Source organism: Heterocephalus glaber, unplaced genomic scaffold (genome assembly GCF_053883595.1).
Source record: "Heterocephalus glaber isolate CG9 unplaced genomic scaffold, H.glaber_assembly_v1.0 deba00001606, whole genome shotgun sequence".
Lineage (NCBI taxonomy): Eukaryota > Metazoa > Chordata > Mammalia > Rodentia > Bathyergidae > Heterocephalus > Heterocephalus glaber.
The window spans coordinates 10,285,612-10,305,759 of NW_028258377.1; the positions used below are offsets into that span (position 1 = coordinate 10,285,612).

The 20,148-nt window shown below is 36.7% G+C and overlaps 1 long non-coding RNA gene across 4 annotated transcripts in view; it reads right to left on the minus strand.

Moving 5' to 3' along the window:
* The window catches only part of LOC147822921 (uncharacterized), a 408,296-nt gene that overhangs the window by 90,546 nt on the left and 297,602 nt on the right, over positions 1-20,148 (minus strand). For all 4 annotated transcript variants that reach the window (XR_015444740.1, XR_015444741.1, XR_015444739.1 and 1 more), the window contains one exon: positions 6,720-6,799. This is a non-coding gene — a long non-coding RNA (uncharacterized LOC147822921). The remainder of the gene's footprint in view (positions 1-6,719; positions 6,800-20,148) is intronic.

Here is a 20,148-nt window from a genome sequence, read left to right on the forward strand (position 1 = left end):
AACAACTGGGATCTCATCTTATTAACAAGCTTCTGCACTGCAAGAGAAACCACCAACAAAGCTAAGAGGCAACCTACACAGTGGGAAATAAATTTTAGCAGCTGTACCTCAGACAAAAGACTACTATGTAGAATATATAAAAAACTGAAAAATAAGACCCCCCAAATATAAAGACCCAATTCAAAAATGGGCAACTGAAATGAACAGACATTTCTCAGACAAAGAAGTAAAAGCAGCAGGCGCCAGGGATTTAGCTCAGTGGTTTCGTCGCGTGCTGTGCAAGCTCAAGGACCCTAGTTTGATCCCTGGTACCAAAAAAAAAAAAAAAAAAGAAGTAAAAACAGCAAATAAATATATGAAAAAATGTTCAACATCACTGGTCATTCGAGACATGCAGATGAAAACAACACTGAGATTCCACCTCACCCCAGAAAGAAGGGCTGCTATAAAGAAATCAGCCAATAACAAATGCTGGCAGGGGTGTGGGGAGAAAAGAACCCTTCTCCATTGCTAGTGGGAGTGCAGATTGGTGCAACCACTGTGGAAATCAGTTTGGAGATATTTCAAAGGACTAGGACTAGAGGTCCCATTTGACCCAGCTATTCCCCTGCTGGGTATCTTCCCAAAAGAATTTAAAGAATCATACCACAGCAATATATGTGTACCCATGTTTATAGCGGCATAGTTTATAATAACTAAAGCTTGGAAACAGTCCAAGTCCCCATCAACTGGAAACTGGATAAAGAAAATGTGGGGTATTTTTATAAAATGGAGTACTACTCAGCCATAAAGAATGAGAAACTAGAGTCATTTATAGCTAAATGGATGCATATTGAGGCCATACTCTTAAGTGAAATAAATAGGACACACATGTGTAAATACCGCATAGTTTCTCTAGTGTGAGAAACTGAAAGTGTAAATAGGGTTATAATGATTAAAATGAATAATTAATAATTTGAAATAGGAAGAAAAGGTCCAAAGGTGGAGGGGTGGTGGGAAGGGATGGGGAAAGGAAATAAGGGAAAGGAAAAATTATGAGAAAAGAAAAAAAATGGAAATGAAATCTATGTAAATAGGGAAGGTTGGAGGGGGTGACAGGCGCACAGGTAATGGGGGAAAAAGAAGAACCAAGATACATCATGTACAGATATAAACACCCAATGATAAATGTAAACATATTGTATACCTAAAATGCACCAATAAAAGAACTTAAGAATAAAAAGAAAAAAAAACTGTTCTTGGATTTGGCATCTGCCAAAATTAGTAATTCACATTCCCTCTGGCTGGGCAGCTTTAACACTAGCAATCTGGCCTACTGAAGTCCCTTGTAAGTGCTCAAATATGTATTTGTAATGATGATTATGACAGGATTGTTTGTTTCACAGCCAAAACAACCTAAATAGGCTAACAACCTAAAAATGGGGAATGCTTAAGGAATTATAGTACATCCTTCTAGGAAGTTTAATACATCGGTGTAAAAGAAAAAGACCTCAGTATACAAACTCATGAAAATTTCTCCATCCATATTAGTGAATAAAAACAAACTGGAGAACAATCAATTATTATGAAGTATTCTCATTTTGTGTTAAAATATATGTATAGAAATGAGTGCCCAGGATTTAGCTCAGTGGTTCTGCCGCATGTCTCGCAAGTGCAAGGTCCCGAGTTCAAATTCTGGTACCAAAAAAAAAAGAAAGAAATGAACTCTATGTGTATAAAACAGAAATGTGTGTGTGAATATACCCAGAAACTCTTTTCTACTTTTGAATAGCCTTATTAAGATATGCACACACATTCAATTCACACATTTAATGTATATGATTCATGGTTTTTATTAAAATCACAGTTGTGCAATCATCACTATAATCAATTTCAGAACATTCATATTAGCACTCAGACTCTCATAGCCATCAGCAATCACTTCCCATTTCTCCTCAACTCTTCCCCAGCCCCAGGCAAGCACTAATCTGCTTTCTGTTCCTATAGATTTGCCTATTCTAGACATTTAAGACAAAAGGAGTCTTTTTTTTCCTTCTTACATCTACTTGTACTTTTGGTATTGTATTAAAGAAGGCTTTGCCTAACCTAAGGTCACAAATGTTTACTCTTATATTTCCTCTAACTATTTTGTCCTTTTTGCTCTTTCACTATGTCCGTAATCCATTTTGAGTTTATGTATATATATTGTGGGAGGAAAGGTCCAACTTTATTCCTTTGCAAGAAGCTATTCACCTGTCCTGGTACCATTCACTGAACTGACTGTTCTTTCCTTACTGAATTGTCTAGGCATCCTACTGAACATTAGCTGACTAAGAGTGTGATATTTAATATACAAGTACAATTTTAACAATGATAATCTGTAGTGTTACTTCCATGAGATTTAAGATTGGAGATGATGCAGGAAAATACGAGGAAAGCATTTTTTAACATTTTATGCATTTGTATCAACAAAATGTTTACAATGACCATACATGACTTCATAAGTTTAAAACAATTAAATGTTCAAACATGCCACATTTGATGCAATTTTCTGATGAGTAAAATCTATTATCCAACTAGGTATTTTGTTGCAGAGTGATATCCACAAGCGAATACTTTCTAAGCTGCTCTATAACATTTTAAGATTAGTTTTGCACACTAAGATGAGAACAGTTCTTGTACAATTACATAATACTTGTGCTTTACTCTTCAGGTAAAAACATTGCCATTGCGATTGAAGATACCAGAGGGGCATGTGGGTATTGTGAGAGGGTAGATGAAAAGAGGAGTTAAATGCTATGTGAAGCACTTGTTCTGGTTTTCTTTGTCTGCCCTTGCCCAGTGTGTGTTGCCTGAATTAGAAAATTTGAGTTTGTGCTTTTTGCTTAAGAACTGCACAGTGCCTCTCTCTTCCTTCATTTTATTTAATAAATTTGCAGTGATTTAATTTGTCTGATAGTTTCCTAAGGAGATAGAGAATAATCAAATTCTTTTAATAATACTACACAAAGTCTATCTTCTAGCACCTGGGAGTAATGGCACTGTTCCTGTATTTATGGGCTGCCAGAGCATCAAGATGATTACAGTTTTGCTGAGGCAGAAGAAAGTCAATACATCTTTGCTTTCTTTGTCTAAATCCATGACTCTACGATCATTTGCCAGTCTTCCATTTTGCCTTCTCACCAAGGTGGGAAGTTTACTGGTTAACTCTATCATGAGGACAATTTGGAGTGATTGATTTAATAAAATATATATAGTGACCCTGAATCATTTATTGAGCTTTATGGATGTAGGAGTCAGTGAGAGCAGCCACATTTCCTGCCCTCAAGGGATTTGTGTCACTGGAGGAGGCAGGCATTAATCGAATAATGACATAATTGTGTTTGTCAGAGTTCTATCACTGTGACAAAATACAGAGGATTAAGTTACAACTGGCCCGACATAGGAACAACTTGGGTTAATTAGGTTAATGAAAGATTCATCTGCCTCTTGTTATCCATAACACGTACCCAGGTAAACTCCAGATCTCAGCTGTATTGACTTACAACCAATTTGAGTTACAACCAGCCCTCAGGAACCAATGGAGTTTGTAAGTCAAGGGTCCACTGTACCTGAGATAAACAATTATATGGAGGAAAAGGGTTATTTTGGCTCACAGTTTTGGAGCTTTCAGTCCATATCAGTTACCCCTTGCTTCTGGCCTATGGTCAGGTAGCACATTATGGCAGTAGCACATGGCAGAGGAGTATGTGAACATTATGATGGCTGGAAAGTGAAAGAGAGAAATGTAGAGGCAGCATCCCGACATTCCATCCAACAGCATGGCCCAGCACCTTGATTTCCACCAACTAGGTCCCACCTGTTAAAAGTCCAATTACCTTCCAATAACCCCATGGGCTAGAGGTTAAACCCTTAATATATGCACCTTTGGGGGCCCTTCAAGACACAAACTAGAGCAATAAGTAAATGCGTCATTACTAAGAGGGGTGAGAGCTTTGGAGAAAGGGAAAAGAGTCTTGCAAATGCTTTCAGGGAAACTCCCTGAAGAAATGTTGTCTCAGATATGAAAGAGTGAAGAAGGCAGAGAGATGAAAAGTAGTCTTTCAGTGACATAGAAATGCATGATTTTGCAAAGGACCTGTGGTAAGTGAAAGTATACGTGGAGAAAGTCTTATGTGACTATAACACAAAGGAAGGAGGAATTGTGAAATGAGGCCAAAGAAGACAGCAAGGGGGAAAAGCTCCCAGCTCTGTAAAATTCACATGCCAACTCTACCATTTACCAGCAGCCTGACAAGGGCCAAAATACTTAACCTCTAATAATCCCAATTTCTTTATCTATAAAATAGGGTTAATAATATACCTACTTCACTGATGTCATGAATGAAATATTACACATAAATATGCATAAATTTTGAATCATAGCTCAATAATTGTATAACAGAACTACTAGAAGTTATTTCTAACTGATCTTTCTATTCTTTCTCTTTTCTATCAACGGTCCTGAGAGTCATTGAGAGCCTTCTAAAAATGGTTATATATATATAAAATGCTTAAAAAACAATAACCTTTCCTTATTATTTACAGCAGAAATGACAAATAGGCTTAGTTCAAGTTCCAATCCCAAGTCATAGACAGGAGAGTCCTGGTTCTATATTTCTGGGCTTAACAGTAAATATTCCTGTATTTAATTAGTACTGTCTGCCATGCATACTGAGTATAAAAATGCAGTACTTGTTTTATTCTTTAGCCTAGAATATAAGTACTCCCTTGTTCTATCTCTTCCCTATTTTTCTGGCTTCCTCTCCAAATACCTTTTCAACTCTCTCAATTTCTAACTCTAGGAATTATGCTCCCAGAACATACCAATACATGTTAATCCTTGCACAGGCTATGAGCATTCTGTTGTACTTGGGTTCATGCTGTTTGTTTTATATGGAATATTCTTTAAAACTCAAGGAAGTCTTTCTCATCCTTAAATCTCTGTGTAATTATTTGAAAAGTCTAGTCTAATTTTTCTGTCACAAGTAATTGTTTATTCTGTGTATCAAAGCATTCACATTACAATTACAATTCACTGCACTATGCTGTAAAGAAAAGAAGTTCATTTGTCTTACAATGTTAGAGATCAAGAGCATGGTACTAGCATCTGCTTGACTCTGGAGAAGGCCTCACCTGAGCAGAACAGTGAAAAGAAGAAGCAGGTACATGTGGAAGGAGCATATGTATGAGAGAAAAGCCTTGCTCTTAAGATAACTGATCTGGTCCCACTCCCAGGCAACCTAATACAGTCCAGGGAAAACCTAACCCATTCTTGCAAGATAGGCATTCATCCATTCAAGAGGCTCTTGATCTTCTCAACTATGAAGGCCCCACCTCCCAACATTGTCAAGTTGGGAGTCAAACTTCAACATGAGTTTTGCTGGAGACAAACCATATCCAAACCACTGCACTCAATAATATGTATTAAATTAATTGAAAAAATAAGTAAATTAATGACTTGCTGGCAGAGGAAGAACTTCTTTGTTTAAAGATAAACCAAACTAGGAAAAAGAACTATTTCTGTGTTGTGATGTCTGTCTTTGCATTCCAACTTTACCATGCCACAGGGATCTCATTCATTTAGATAACATTTTTCTGGGTGTGACTGTGAGGGTGTTTGTGAATTAAACTGACATTTGAATCCACATAGGAAGTAAAGCAGATTGCCTCCCTAATGTAGATGAGAATCATCCAATCGGCTGAAGGCTATATAAGACTAGTGAGGTGGGATGTTGGTACTTTTCAGCCTTAGAACTCAGGCTCTTCTTGGGTTTCAAGTCTGATAACCTTCAAACTGAAACTTCAAACTGAAATCAGGACTAGCTCTCCTGATTCTCAGGCCTTCAGTCTCGTACTAGAACTACACATTGGCCTTCCCGGATTCTCAGCTTTGGGCTCTCAGTCTCCATAATCATGTGAATTAATTCCTTTTATATTTCTCTCTCTCTCTCTCTCTCTCTCTCTCTCTCTCTCTCTCTCTCTCTCTCTCTCTCTCTCTCTCATTTCTTGAGAACACTAAAACATATTTTTCTTTGTGACCTTAGGCACAGGTCCTAGAGGGAGACTCTGAAATCAGGATTGGGGTATAAATGAATTATTAAGGTGGAATTTTAAGGAGAAGCAATGAGAGCAAGGGGGACAGGAAAGGGCAAAATTCCAAGCACAAGTGGATTTTAGGAAGAGGCCTTTAGCTTTTCCCTCAGGGAAATTATAGAACATAGATTATACCTTGGCTTGCCCCCACTGGAAACAGAAGAGCTGAGCCTTCTCTTTCTGTCAAATGAGCTAGAGGCTGTGTAGGGGAGAAACCACACTTTCCTGGGGATTCTCATCCTTGTGGATTTCAATAGTCAAGGGTCTTCAAATCCAGTGTATTGGTGTAATCTATTAGAAGCAAATTCACACAGAAACTGAACACAGAAATTGATGAGAGATGGGAGCCTGGACAAACACACATGGCCAAAGTGGCTGGAGGAAATTGGGTGGTGAACCTACTGGTTCCACTTTAATATCTGTGCTATATTGATTGATCTGCTTACAAAAAATCCTCCACCAACTATTACACAGACCAGTAAGTACTTCATCTGAGGCATCATTTTAGGAGTCCTCTCCTGCTCTCTGCATATACAATGTATCCATCAGTGTTGATAATTTAGGACTCAAATGTTCTCCAGCCTTTAGCCCTCACCAGCTCTCACCTGGATATTTGTAAAGCCTCCAAACTAGTCTTTGTTTCCATTCTCATCCCCTTGAATCTTCTTCCTCTGTTGCAAGGTGACTGTTTTAAAAAAAAAAAAAAAGTCAGAATTGCATACTTGAAATCCTGTAATGGCTTCTTATTGCTCTAGGACAAAGTCCAAACTCCGCACTCTGCATGGTGACCCTGTGGAGCCTGCCAGCCAAGGCTTGCACTATTTTTTCCTCTGCTTTCTACGCTCAAGACATGCTGGCCTGCTTTAAGGTTGTTGAATTTCCTTCACTCCCCTGCTATACTAGGCCTTTTCACATGCTGCTCCCTGAAATGTTTCTCCTAATTTCCTAACCCCATTGGGTTCCTTCTCATCCTTCCAATCTCAAGTATTACTTCTTCAGAGAAGCCCTACCTGACCTGTTGGTCTAAGTAGGCTACTTGTATATACACTCTCATGGCAACATGCCTGTTGAGACCTTGTCTTAGTTGAAAGTTAGAGTAGAAATGTGGTTATGTAATTCCTGTCACTTTCCCCATTTCCCCAGCTTATGAGAAAGGAACCTGCTTGTGCCTACTTCAGCATCTCTAGTACCAAGCAGCTGGTCTTCTATAAGTGTCCAATACATCCTTGTTGAGTTAACAGATAGTTCCAAGACACTTCCTTTCTTATGTACCTTCTATTAAATTTCTTACCAGCCAATCCAATATCAATGTTAACCTCCAAGTAGGAAAGGAAAGGCAAAAGATACGGCTCTTATTATTTCAGTGAATAGCAATTGTCCTACTCTGATCCTTCTGACCTAGGCTCTTCCATTATCCTTGATTGAAAGATCTGTCTAGATTCCCCAAATAATCACTAGAATCCCTGTGTTGAAATAATGTAAAGCTCTAAAGGAAAAATTGGGATGTCTCATTTTCTCCTAATGGGTTTTAAATATTCTTTTGATATGCTAATTTGTTGTGTGCACAAGACAGAGGTTTTGTTTTTTAGTGATGTCTAAAGACAAAAATAAGAACTCTAGCTCTATATTCATTATTTCAGGCTGAACATAGAGATGATTTTAGGTAGTCCATGGAATCTATTACTGATATCCTGAGTTCTTGTGGATTAAAATCCAGGAGAGGCAATGTATAATTCTCTGCTAGGAATACTGGTTCCATATTTTTCAGTTAATAGAATTCTTCCCCCAATAAATTCTACATTTTATTGATATTAAGACTACAGGTGAGTGAAGCTCAGCCAGTCCCAGCACCCAGAAGGAAGCTCCCAGCCTCCATCCCAGGCTCCTAGGGCAGAGAAGCTCAGCCAGTCCCAGAACCTGGAAGGAAGCTCCCCTGCTGCCATCCCAAGCTCCTAGGGCAGAGAAGGTGAGCCACATGGGCACCAGAAGCACCCCCACCCCGTGGAAATGAGAAGACACATAAACATGCCTCAAAAACAGACTTCCAGATCACCTACAGCAACCCCAAAGGGAAATGAGATAGAACAATCTGATACTCAACCACCTGGACTCTCTAAACTGGCAACAAAAGAGGATCTGGGTAAAATGAAATCAGAAATAATTACTCAGATAACAGCAAAGATTTTGTTCATGGTGCAAGACATGATTAATAAATCTAGAGAGGACACAGATAAAAAAAATAGAGGATCTGAGGAACATGAAGGAATCCCAACATAGGAAACAAATGGAATCCACAAAACAGATACAAATAGATTTCCAAGACATTAAAATCTCCATGGAAAGTCTGCACAGCAGAATGAACCAATGTGAGGATAGAATTTCACATGTAGAAGATAAGATTGCAATTAGTGACCAGGAAAAGAAAAATTGCTTTAAAATTGTAAGGGAACATGAGAAATCAATCCCCCAGCTGCTAGACGATGCAAAGAAGAATAACATAAGACTGATTGGAGTCAATGAAGAAAGAGGAGAGAGTGCAGATGACATCAAAAAACGTCACAGAAGTGATGGCAGAAAACTTCCCAAGGAGGGGAAAAGAACTTGACAAACAGATAAGTGAAGCATATAGGACTCCAGCTAGCCTTAATCAAAAAAAATCTACACATAGGCATATAGTAGTTAGGATTCCAGAAATCCAACAGAAAAATAAAATTCTACAAGCAGTCAGAGAAAAGAAACAAATCACATACAAAGGAAAGCCCATCAGAATCACAGCAGACTTCTCAACGCAAACCCTCAAGGCAAGAAGAGCTTGGAGTGATGTATTTCAAGCCCTAAAGGAAAACAGCCTCCAATCCAGATTGATGTACCCTGCAAAACTATCTTTCAAAATGGATGGAGAAATAAGATACTTTCATGACAAAGAGCACCTCAGGAACTTCATGAATACCAAACCAGCACGCCAAAAAATTTTAGACAATACCTAGGAAAAGACAATAAGGATCACAACCCCAGGAAACCCAGCAGAATGAATCCATTGGGCGTGACAAATTCAACCCAAAGGGGGAGAATCCAACAAAAAGAAAAAGTCATGACAAGGCTTTTAAAACTTTTGACTTCATCTCCCTAATGAGGTATAATTCAATCTTATTATTGTACTGATTAGTATTTTTCTGATTCTAGAATTACACACCATTCCTTGTGCTATGCTGGCTATTTATCATCTTCTTATGTCTACTTTTTAATTGGGTTGTCTATTAATGAGCTCTAAGAATTCTTTATATACTCTGCTCATAGGTTATATGCATTGTAAATATGGTCTGTTTAAGGACTACTTTTCATTTTAATGATGTCATGTAAAGTTCTAAATTTTGATGGAATCCCATTCATCAAATTTTTTTCTTTTATACATCATAATTTTTGTATCCTAGGTAGTTCTTGCCTACCCTGAATTCATAAATATTTTCCCTTATAATTTCTTCTTAAAGTTTTATACTTTTAAGCTTTCTTATTTAGGTTCATAGATCCTTTCAAGTTATTTTCATGTATGGAAAAAAAGGGTTGAAGTTAATTTTTTATATATGGATAGCAGGTGTTCTACTGCTGTTTGCTGAAGACACTATCTCTTCCTCGGCTCTTGAACTGAGTTTATATTCTATAAAATGCTAATGTTAAATAATCTTTCAAAACTCAGTGGACCATATTTATGTGTGGTTCTATTTCTAGATTCTCTGTTTTATTCAAATGATCTACATGTCTTTCCTTACACACTGCCTTGATTACTGTAGCTTTAGAAGAAGTCTTAAAATTGGGTGTTAAACGTCTTCCAACACTGTTTTTGTTTTTGTTTTTGGCTTTTCTGGGTCCTTTGTACTCCTACATAACTTTTAAATTTCAATATCCAGTTCTTCATTTATAGCAAGTATACACAGATCTGAATTTTTATGTATACCTTGTGTTTTCTAATCCTGTTAAATTCAAGTACAAGTTCTAGGGGCTCCTAGAGATTTCTTAGTATTTTCTCTGTAGATGATCATTTCATCTACATATAAAGATTTTGCTTCTGCCACGCCAATCCTATCCTAGTTGTGTCATTTTATTGCCAGACTATTTTGGTGGGGCCTAGGTTTCAAAGTTTAATGGACAGATAAAGAGTAAGCATATCTGCCCTTGTTCCCCACCTTGAGAAAGCATTGTATCTTCTCCATTCATATAAGGCATTCTCGCTGGAAGTATGGAGCACATGTCTTTAATCTGTTGAGAAGTTTCTGTTCTACTTCTAGGCTCCTGAGAGCTTTTACCATGAAAAGCTGTCGAATTTAGTCCAATACTTTTTCTCCAACTAGCGGCAGGATCATATGGCTTTTTTCTTTCCTCTGTTAAAATGATGACTTATGGGGGTGGATCTTCCAATGCTGAACCAGCACTGCCATCCCTATAACAAAACCACTTTCTACATCCTGCCAGATCTGACTTCTAATAGTTTTTGTTGAACAAATTTCTATCTATGTTCATACTTTTTTCTTCTATTATCTTTATCCACTTTTAGGATTAGCACAATGTTGAGTTCCTAAAATGAGGGGAGAAGTGTTCCTTCTTTTTTCTGCTTTAATTGTTTGATATAATTTATCAGTTAAAATGTTTATGAACCTGCTGTTGTCATATAGGTAGGTTTTCAAGCTAGGAATATACTTTCTTTAATAGGTGCTATTCAAATTTTATATTTCCTCCATAGTTAGTTTCATTAATTTGTCTTCTAAGTTACTTCTTAGAAGTTGTCAAATTTATTTCAAAAAAGATTTTTGTAATATGCCTTCTATATCCTTTTAAATTCTGTAAAATCTGTGGTAATGTCTCCTAGATCTTAATAGTGTAATTTTAAAAATGTATAACTGATTTTGTGTAACAGGAAGAAAAGGTCTAAAAGACCAGGGGAATTGAGAGGGATAGGGGAAGGGAAAAAAGGAAAGGAAAAAATATGAGAAGAGGAAAAAATGGAAACAAGGTCTTTGCAAATAGGGAAGGGTGGAGGCAGTGAAGGGAGGGCAAGGGAAGGGGAAAAAAAATCAGAACCAAGAGACTCATGTAATGGTACAAGATTCCAATGATGAATGTAACTGTATTTTGTACTTAAAATGTACCAATAAAGTTAATGGGGGGAAAAAAAAGAAAAAAAGAAAACTCACACTTTAGAAGACTTATAGGAAAAACAGTTTCTTAAATACATCACATTTTATTGTAAAATGAATGCTATTAAATGGTAATATTTCAAAACTTTATGGCAAATAATGAAATATTTTAAATAAATAAATAAAGACTAGAGGTCTTAGGGGGGAGGCTTTCTAGGATATTGAAGGAGTCCCTGTCAGAAGATGTAGTTTGAGAATAATTTTGCTATTTTATAGACTTAGAGTAACCCTGAGAATGATATTCTCCAACAATGCATTTTATACTATATGCATTATATGTATTATACACTAAATGTTTGGGAAGTGGCAGGGACTTCAGAATGCTTATAGTCTAATATTTTGTATATTTGTATAAATGAGAATATCTGAAAGTAGTTATAACTCAATCTGTGAGACACCGTGAAACAGCATTTTCAAAGTGTAAACGAGGATCAAAATGTATAATAGATAACCTGAAATAGGAAGAAAAGGGGCAATAGGGAAGGGGAAGTGGGAGAGGAAGGGGAAAATAAAGAAGAGAAAGGAAAAAATATGAAAAAAGGAAAAAATGGAAACAAAGTCTTTTTAAATATGGAGGACTAGAGGGCTTGAAGGGAGGGCAGGGGACTGGGGACAAAATAAGAACCAAGATACATCATATAGAGATACAAATTCCCAATGATGAATGTCATCATATTGTATACGTAAAATGTACCAATAAAATTAATGAATTAAAAAAAGAGTGTTCCTGGGAACCCAAGTTTTGGGAGATGCTAATATCTTTCTCATAAAAGGAAAAAAAAAGAATGCCATCAAATTAATTTGGGAAATGTTGGATTAAGCAAAGTCCAACATGTGTCTCCCACAGGAATCCTTGGAGCCTCTGATAGTAGATGATGAAACTTCCCAAAACAGAGAATGCAGTGAGTTAACAATTTCTCAAGCAAAGCTGTATTTCAGAAAATGTTTCTCAAGACTGCCTGTGCAGGAAGTATTAAACTGGAAGTTCTGCGTTAGCTTACACCAAAAGGGATTACCTCAGGAGGAAGCTTGAAATTGGAAAAGGGAAAAAGACAGTCAAATTAATTGAGTCTCTGAATAGACTAGCAAGATAAGATAAAAACAAAGCAAAATATTCACAAAGAAAAACTTCAGGCCAAAAAGAAATTCCAGGATTCTGATAAAAGCATTTCTCTAGTAATGAGTGTAGCTCCTTGGTTTACCTGGGCAGGATGTCCCCTAAGGTCAAGCAAATAGCTTCCTTGCATAGGGACTGATACCTAGCTTCTCTGCTCTAACACCACCCCCAAAAGGATAAAACCCAAACATTGAGTTGCATAATAACTGAATTTCTCTGAACCACCCTTCACATGAAATGCAAAATGGAGAAAAAGAGAATTTGAGGTAATTGTATTCCGACTGAATCAATTCTGCCTTTGGTTATAATTGGATACTCCTGCCTTAAATTGTTATCTAATGTATTTGTGTGTTGTTAAATAGCAAATGCCTTCCATTTCACAGGAAATGTTTTTTGACTGTGTATAAAGCGATCTTTGTGGGAAATTTAGACAGTATTTCTTCTTATGCTTGTGAAGTGCTTTGGGACAGAGGTTAGTGTAAAATCCAAATTTATTATGACTATTAGCAATAGTAAAAGTGTTATGAAACCATTTATTCTGCCTTTGATGTTGATAGCTGAAAAAAGCTGATTCTCCTATGTGGAATGAGGAGCATAGCCTCAAATTATAAACATCCATCTTCTACATGTGCCACTGACGTCCAGCTTCAGGTACGTGGAGAGCTAGGCATAGGTTTTGCAACTGAGCCCTATGGATTGAGCTTTGTACAGCTAACACCCCTGAACTTGAGCAAGGCTGAAAGCTACATCTCCTGAAATTTGGGGAAGCCATGGATGTCAATATAGAAACTATCATAATATATCTAATGCCTGTCTCAAACAATCAAAAGCAGTTTTCCCTTGGTGCTCAGATTTCTTTTTGCTTTCTTTTCATATTTATGTGTATTCACTACAACTATTTTAACAAAATTGGCTATAAGCCTTAAACAAAATCCAGAGATAAGGAAAAAAGAGTGACTTCACTGCCCCATGGGGAATTAATTTCAAAGAATTCTATTCCTCAGATCTTATGAATTCACAGCAGTTCCACCATGTACACTGAATTTGATTTTTCTTGCCAATTCTTTAGTTTAAATTCTTACATTTTCCTTATGATCAAATAAACAATTTCTATTCAAACATGTGCCATTGATGCCTTGTATACAGGTTGGATGCAAGCAGTCTTTAATTATTTAATTTTGAACTTGTTAATGAAGGCTATAAGAATACAAGAATTGTGCAATGGAGACTAAGAGAACAATACAGAAAATCAATGAATCGAAGAGTTGGTTTTTTGAAAGAATAAATAAAATTGATAAACCCTTAGCCAACCTTATCAAAAAAAGGAAAGAAAAGGCTCAAATACATGCAATTAAGAATGAAAAAGGTGAAGTCAAAACAGATCCAGCAGAAATCCAGAGGATCATCAATACCTACTTCGAGAAACTGTACTCTAATAAAATGGAAAACACAGAAGAAATGGACAGACTTCTAGATACATATGAATTACCAAAGTTGAACAAAGTAAATACAAAAATTCTAAATACCCCAGTTACAATCAGTGAAATTGAAAATCTAATTAAAAATCTACCAACAAAGAAAAGCCCAGGGCCTGATGGCTTCACCACTGAATTCTACAAAACATTTAGAGAAGAAGTATTGCCACTACTCTTTAAAATTTTAGTGAAATTGAAAGTGAAGCAATACTTCCAAATTTATTCCTGGAAGCAAGTATTACTTTGATTCCAAAATCAGGGAAAGACTGAACCAAAAAAGAGAACTATAGGCCAATCTCCCTAATGAACATAGATGCAAAAATTCTCAATAAGATACTGGCAAACAGAATACAGAGGATCATCAAAAAGATCATACACCCTGACCAAGTCGGATTTATCCCAGGGATGCAAGAATGGTTCAACACAAGTAAATCAATAAATATAATACACTATATTAACAGAGTCAAGGACAGAAACCATATGATCATCTCAATAGATGCAGAAAGAGCATTGCATAAAATTCAACACCCATTCTCGATAAAAGAAAAACCTGCAAAAAATTGGAATAGATGGTCTCTATCTCAACTTGATAAAGGCTATCTATGAAACACTAACAGCCAACATCATACCAAATGGTCAAAAACTGAAAACTTTCACACTAAAATCAGGAACCAGACAAGGATGTTCACTATCACCACTTCTCTTCAATATAGTTTTGGAAACATTAGCCACAACAATTGGACAAGAGAAAAAAATAAAAGCAATTGTGATAGGAAAGGAAGAAGTTAAACTGTCATTATTTGCTGACGGTAAGATACTCTACACAGAAGATCAAAAAAACTCCTCCAAAAGACTTCTAGACTTAATTGACAGATTCAGTAGAGTAGCTGGATACAGGGTCAACAATCAAAAACCAATAGCCTTCTTGTACACAAATAACAGACTCACTGAAAGAGAAATTAGGGAAACACTCCCTTCCATAATAGCATACAAAAAATGAAATATTTAGGAATCAATCTAACAAAGGAAGCAAAAGACCTTTACATTGAGAACTATAGCACTCTGAAAAAAAGAGATAGAAGAGGATATTAGAAAATGGAAAGACATCCCTTGTTCCTGGGTAGCAAGAACCAATATAGTGAAAATGGCCATACTTCCAAAACTGCTATACACATTCAATGCAATCCCGATTGAAATCCCAACCGCATATTTCACAGAATTAGAGAAAACAATCAAAAAGTTCATCTGGAACCAGAAGAGATCTAGAATAGCAAAAGCAATTCTAGGCCACAGGGTCATGGCAGGGGGTATCACAATCTCCAACTTGAAACTATACTACAAAGTCACTGTGATAAAATCAGCATGGTACTGGCAAAGAAACAGATGCAAGGATCAGTGGAATAGCTTAGAAGATGCAGAAACAACTCCAGACATACTCAGCCACCTCATCTTTGACAAAGAAGCCAACCATCTTCACAGGAGGAAAGATAGCTTCTTTAATATATGGTGTTGGAAAAACTGGATTTCAAGTGGCCAAAGGTTAAAACTAGACCCCTATCGTTCACCTTGCACTAAACTAAAATCGAAGTGGATTAAAGATCTAAATACTAAAACAGAAACACTAAACTTGCTGGAAGATAAGTTAGGTAAAACTCTCAAAGACATTGGCATAGGAAAGGACTTTATGAACAAATCCTCAGTAGCACGGGAACTAACACAAAGAATCAGCTACTGTGATCTCATCTTCTTAAAAAGCTTCTGCACTACAAGAGAAATCACCAACAGAGGTAAGAGACAACCTACAATGTGGGAAAAAAATTTTACCAGCTGTTCCTCAGATAAAGGTCTACTATCTAGAATATATAAAGAACTCAAAAAATTAGACCCCCCCCAAATATAAAGACCCAATTAAAAATGGGCATCTGAAATGAACAGACATTTCTCAGACAAAGAAGTAAGAGCAGCAAATAAACATTTGAAAAAATGTTCAACATCACTGGTCATTTGAGAAATGCAGATGAAAACAACACTGAGATTTCACCTCACCCCACAAAGAATGGCTGCTATTATGAAATCAACCAATATCAAGGGCTGGCAGGGTTGTGGGGAGAAAGGAACCTTTCTTCATTGTTGGTGGGAGTGCAGACTGGTGCAAGCACTGTGGAAATCAGTATGGAGATACCTCAAAGAACTAGGGCTGGAGGTCCCATTTGACCCAGCTATTCCTCTACTGGGTATCTTCCAAAGAATTAAAAGAATCATACCACAGTGATACATGTGCACCCATGTTTATACCAGCACAGTTTGTACTAGCTAATACTTGGAAACAGCCCAAATGCCCATCCCCTGGAGACTGGATAAAGAAGATGTGAAAAGGGGCAAGGGGAAGGGGAAGTGGGAGGGGTAGGGGAAAGGAAAGAAGGGAATGGAATTAATATGAGAAAATGAAAAAATGGAAACAAAGTCTTTGTAAATAGGGAGGGATGGAGGGGTTGAAGGGAGGGCAGGGGAAGGGGAAAAAATAAGAACCAAGAGAGATTATGTAAAGGTGCAAATTTCCAATGATGAATGTTATTATCTTGTATACCTAAAATGTACCAGTAAAATAAATTTTTTTTTAAAAAACGTGGGTTTTTTTAATAAAATGGAGTACTACTCAGCCATAAAGAATGAGAAACTACAGACATTTATAGGTAAGTGAATGCACATTGAGGCCATACTCTTAAGTGAAATAAATAGGACACACATGTGTTAATACCGAATAACTTCTCAGGTGTGAAAAACTAAGTGTAAATAAGAATCAAAATGCATGATTTATAATGTGAAATAGGAAGAAAATGTTTAAAAGAATAGGGGAAGTGGGAGGGAAGGGGAAAGGAAAGGGAAAAGAAAAAATATGAGAAAAGGAAAAACATGGAAACAAAGTCTTTGTTAATAGAGAAGGGTGGAGTGGGTGAAGAGAGGGCAGGGGAATGGGGAAAAAATAAGAACCAAGGTACATCATGTAAAGGTGCAAGATCCCAATGATGAATGTAACTGTATTGTATACCTAAAATGTACCAATAAACTTAATGGAAAAAAATAAATAAAATGGAAGAGAAGGAAAAAATTATAGGGAGAAAAAAAAGAATAGAAGGATTGTAGCAGTAAACATTAACAAACATCTTATTAACAAACATCTTATGTAAATCTCCATCCATGAAGTCTTATAATTCTGAATAGGGGTTAATAAAGCTGAAAGACATACATTTTCCTAAAACTCCATCATGCAGTTAGCTATCTCAATGAAATCACTGTGCAAAGTACACTAAAATAAAAGCAATACATTCTAGTGTTCTATAGCATCCTGGAATGATATCACAAAAACATATTATATATTTTATGGACAGCTTGAAGAGAAGAGCCTGAAGGCTTCAAATACATGAAGAAATATAAGGAAAAGAAAATTCTAATTGCCCTGATTTGATCAATACATGATACATGTGTTGAAATATGATACATGCCATAAAAATGTACAAATATTATATATTGATCAAAAATGGTAAAAAGCATCCCTGCCTATTAATTAGTATTGTAGTATACTAGAGCAACTGATGTTAAGGTAGAGAAGCATTCAGAGAGAGTAGTTAAGATAGAAGGAACTGTTAAGTATTTATGTGCTGCAAGATCTAGTAGGCAGGTCATAGTGATGATACACAAGAGCTGCGTCATTAATAGCACATGGCTTCTGAGAAGGTGGAGAGGATTTAGTGTACAAGTGGGATTAGAAGGAGAAAGGTGAAGAGGCTTGCAGATGGAAATTCCTTTCCTATCTATCCCTTCTACTCTCAAAGTTATCAGCTAAGAGGATGAACAGGGCTGAAGAAAATTTAGAGGTTTTGTGAGGATAACAGGAAAACTAAATGAGCCAAAAGGGTCCAGTTGAAACTGAGATCATGAATTTACAATGGCACCAACTTGGCTGAGTGTGCCATTTTCTCCAGCTGCACTCAGATGGCTTGGTACCAACCCAGAGAATATAAAGTTAATAATTTCCAGCACTATTCAGGTTCGGGAAGGCTCCAACAAGAAACGTTGACTTGCAGATGTGCTAGGAGTAAGCCTCAATGCAGTGGAAAGGAGGGGAGCCCTTAGCTGCATTGGCCATGAGGGATTTGCTCACCCCATCTCTGTCAGCAAGGTGACCCCTGGAGCAGTGCTGCTGTAGTCAGAGTTCACCAATTCATGCCCTATTCTGAACATCTATCTCCTCCCAATGCGGGCATTTAGGGAAAGCACTTGTAGCTCAGCACACAACAGATATGCAATAAATGATGATTAAAGGAGCAACAATTCTGTCATGTTCGTTTTTTTCCAAAAGTAGCAGTAGGACCTCAGAGTTCTTTATTATTTAGTTAGAGAAAAAGGCTGTTTATTTTTATAATTGTATTATATTCCTGTCATAATATTTCCCACCCAAATCATGTTTTTTCCTCCTTTGCTGATAAAAATAAAAGGAAGGAAAGGAAGCAAAGGGATGATGAGAAAGATAGAAGGAGAAGGGAGAACAGAAAAAGAAAGGCAGTTTCCATATGTTTTGAGATATGCCTTCAAAATGAGTAATATAATAGTTAGATGGATTCTTAAGTAATGCCAAGACTTAAACTGCTGCTATTCATTATGGTTTTGGATTCATTTTGAAGTCCTGTAAAGCTCAAGTTTGGCCTTTTTATTTCCCTTTATGCACCCCATTTGTTCTGAGAATATGACATTTTCCACACTGTAGCTAGGTTGTATACTAGCTTTGTTTTATATGGCTTTTAAAAATTTAGAGCCATAGGAGCTCTAGAAATAGGATGATCCAAAAACTAAGAACCATTAGATCATGTAAAGGAGAGTCACATTTCGTTAATTATATTTTCATATATTAGCATATGGGGAGTTCTTATTGCTAGAGTAGCTTCTTTTCTCCTGGTACAGAATATAACAGATAATCAGCTTTTCAAATACTTAACCATAATTTGATACATTGCAATTTTAAATTATAATTGGACATATTTGTACTCACTCAACTGTAAGGATTTTTTTTGGCATGCCTCACTTAAGGAATTACTTTGGAGTATAGTAATGAACAAATCAAGAAAAGTGTTTTAAGAAGACACAGCATGCCCATTTTAAAAGGGCTATAATTGCAAGAAAAGCGTTGGCATCATTGAATGAGGTTTTTTTTTCCCTCATCATTAAAGCTGGATCTAGATCCCAATGTCATTAAAAAAATCTTGAGGATAGCAGTGATTTCCATTTCTTGTCACTTCTTCAGCTCAAATCTGAGGAGAGTCATGCAATACTCTTGCATTTCTTCGTCTAGTTTTTTTTTTCTAAGTGCAAAGTAAGAAGATGGCACATATGAAAACTAATGGGCTTTTCAACTTTCTATACTAGAGTTTCTAGTTATTCTATTTAGGTATAATCCCTTGGTATTTGAGTCACGAGTTTCAGTGTTCCCAAATATCACTGTTATTTTTCTGGTGTAAAAGCAATGCTTGCTTTTTGTATTTTCACTCTGTCACCTGTAATAATTATATCTGCTTTGTGGACAGAAGGTTAGCAAAAACTCTCAAGTCAGGAAAACACGTAATTCAGATCCTCTCCTAATCATTTTTAGAGGAACCACTCGAGGAGAATGATACCCCATTAATCTTCCATTTCTTCATCTGTAGAAGTAGGCTTAAAATACCTGTCTCCTGCAATTATTCCAGTTAACATACTTAACACAATGTCCAGCACCTTAGGAACACCCAGCTAATCCCCTATCTTAGAACGGATGGGCAGAGTTTTATCCATTCTCTACTGAGTTATCTAATAACAACTTGCCAAGTTCTCCCTTCCTGGCTTCTCCAAATATCTGGGGTTCTCAATTGAAATAGCAGGGATATATCTGCTTTCTCAGTTTGCAGCTTAAACCAAATGGGCTTTTCAAGCCATCTCTTAGACTTGAATAATCCCTAACTTATTTTCTTACTGGTGATTAAAAGAACAAAATTAAATTAGCATTGATGAGACTGACCTGCTTTCTAATACCATACTCGTGATTTCTATTTCAATCCGATCCATGGTCTCAGAGTTTTCCAGTGGTTCTAGAGAACAAACCTCACCTTCACCTTCTTGGTAAGACCAACAATAACTTGCTACAAAAATGTGTTTTTTGAGCTGTTATATTACAACACCCTTAGGGGGCAGGTGAAATGGCTATCACAGAAAAACATCAAACCCA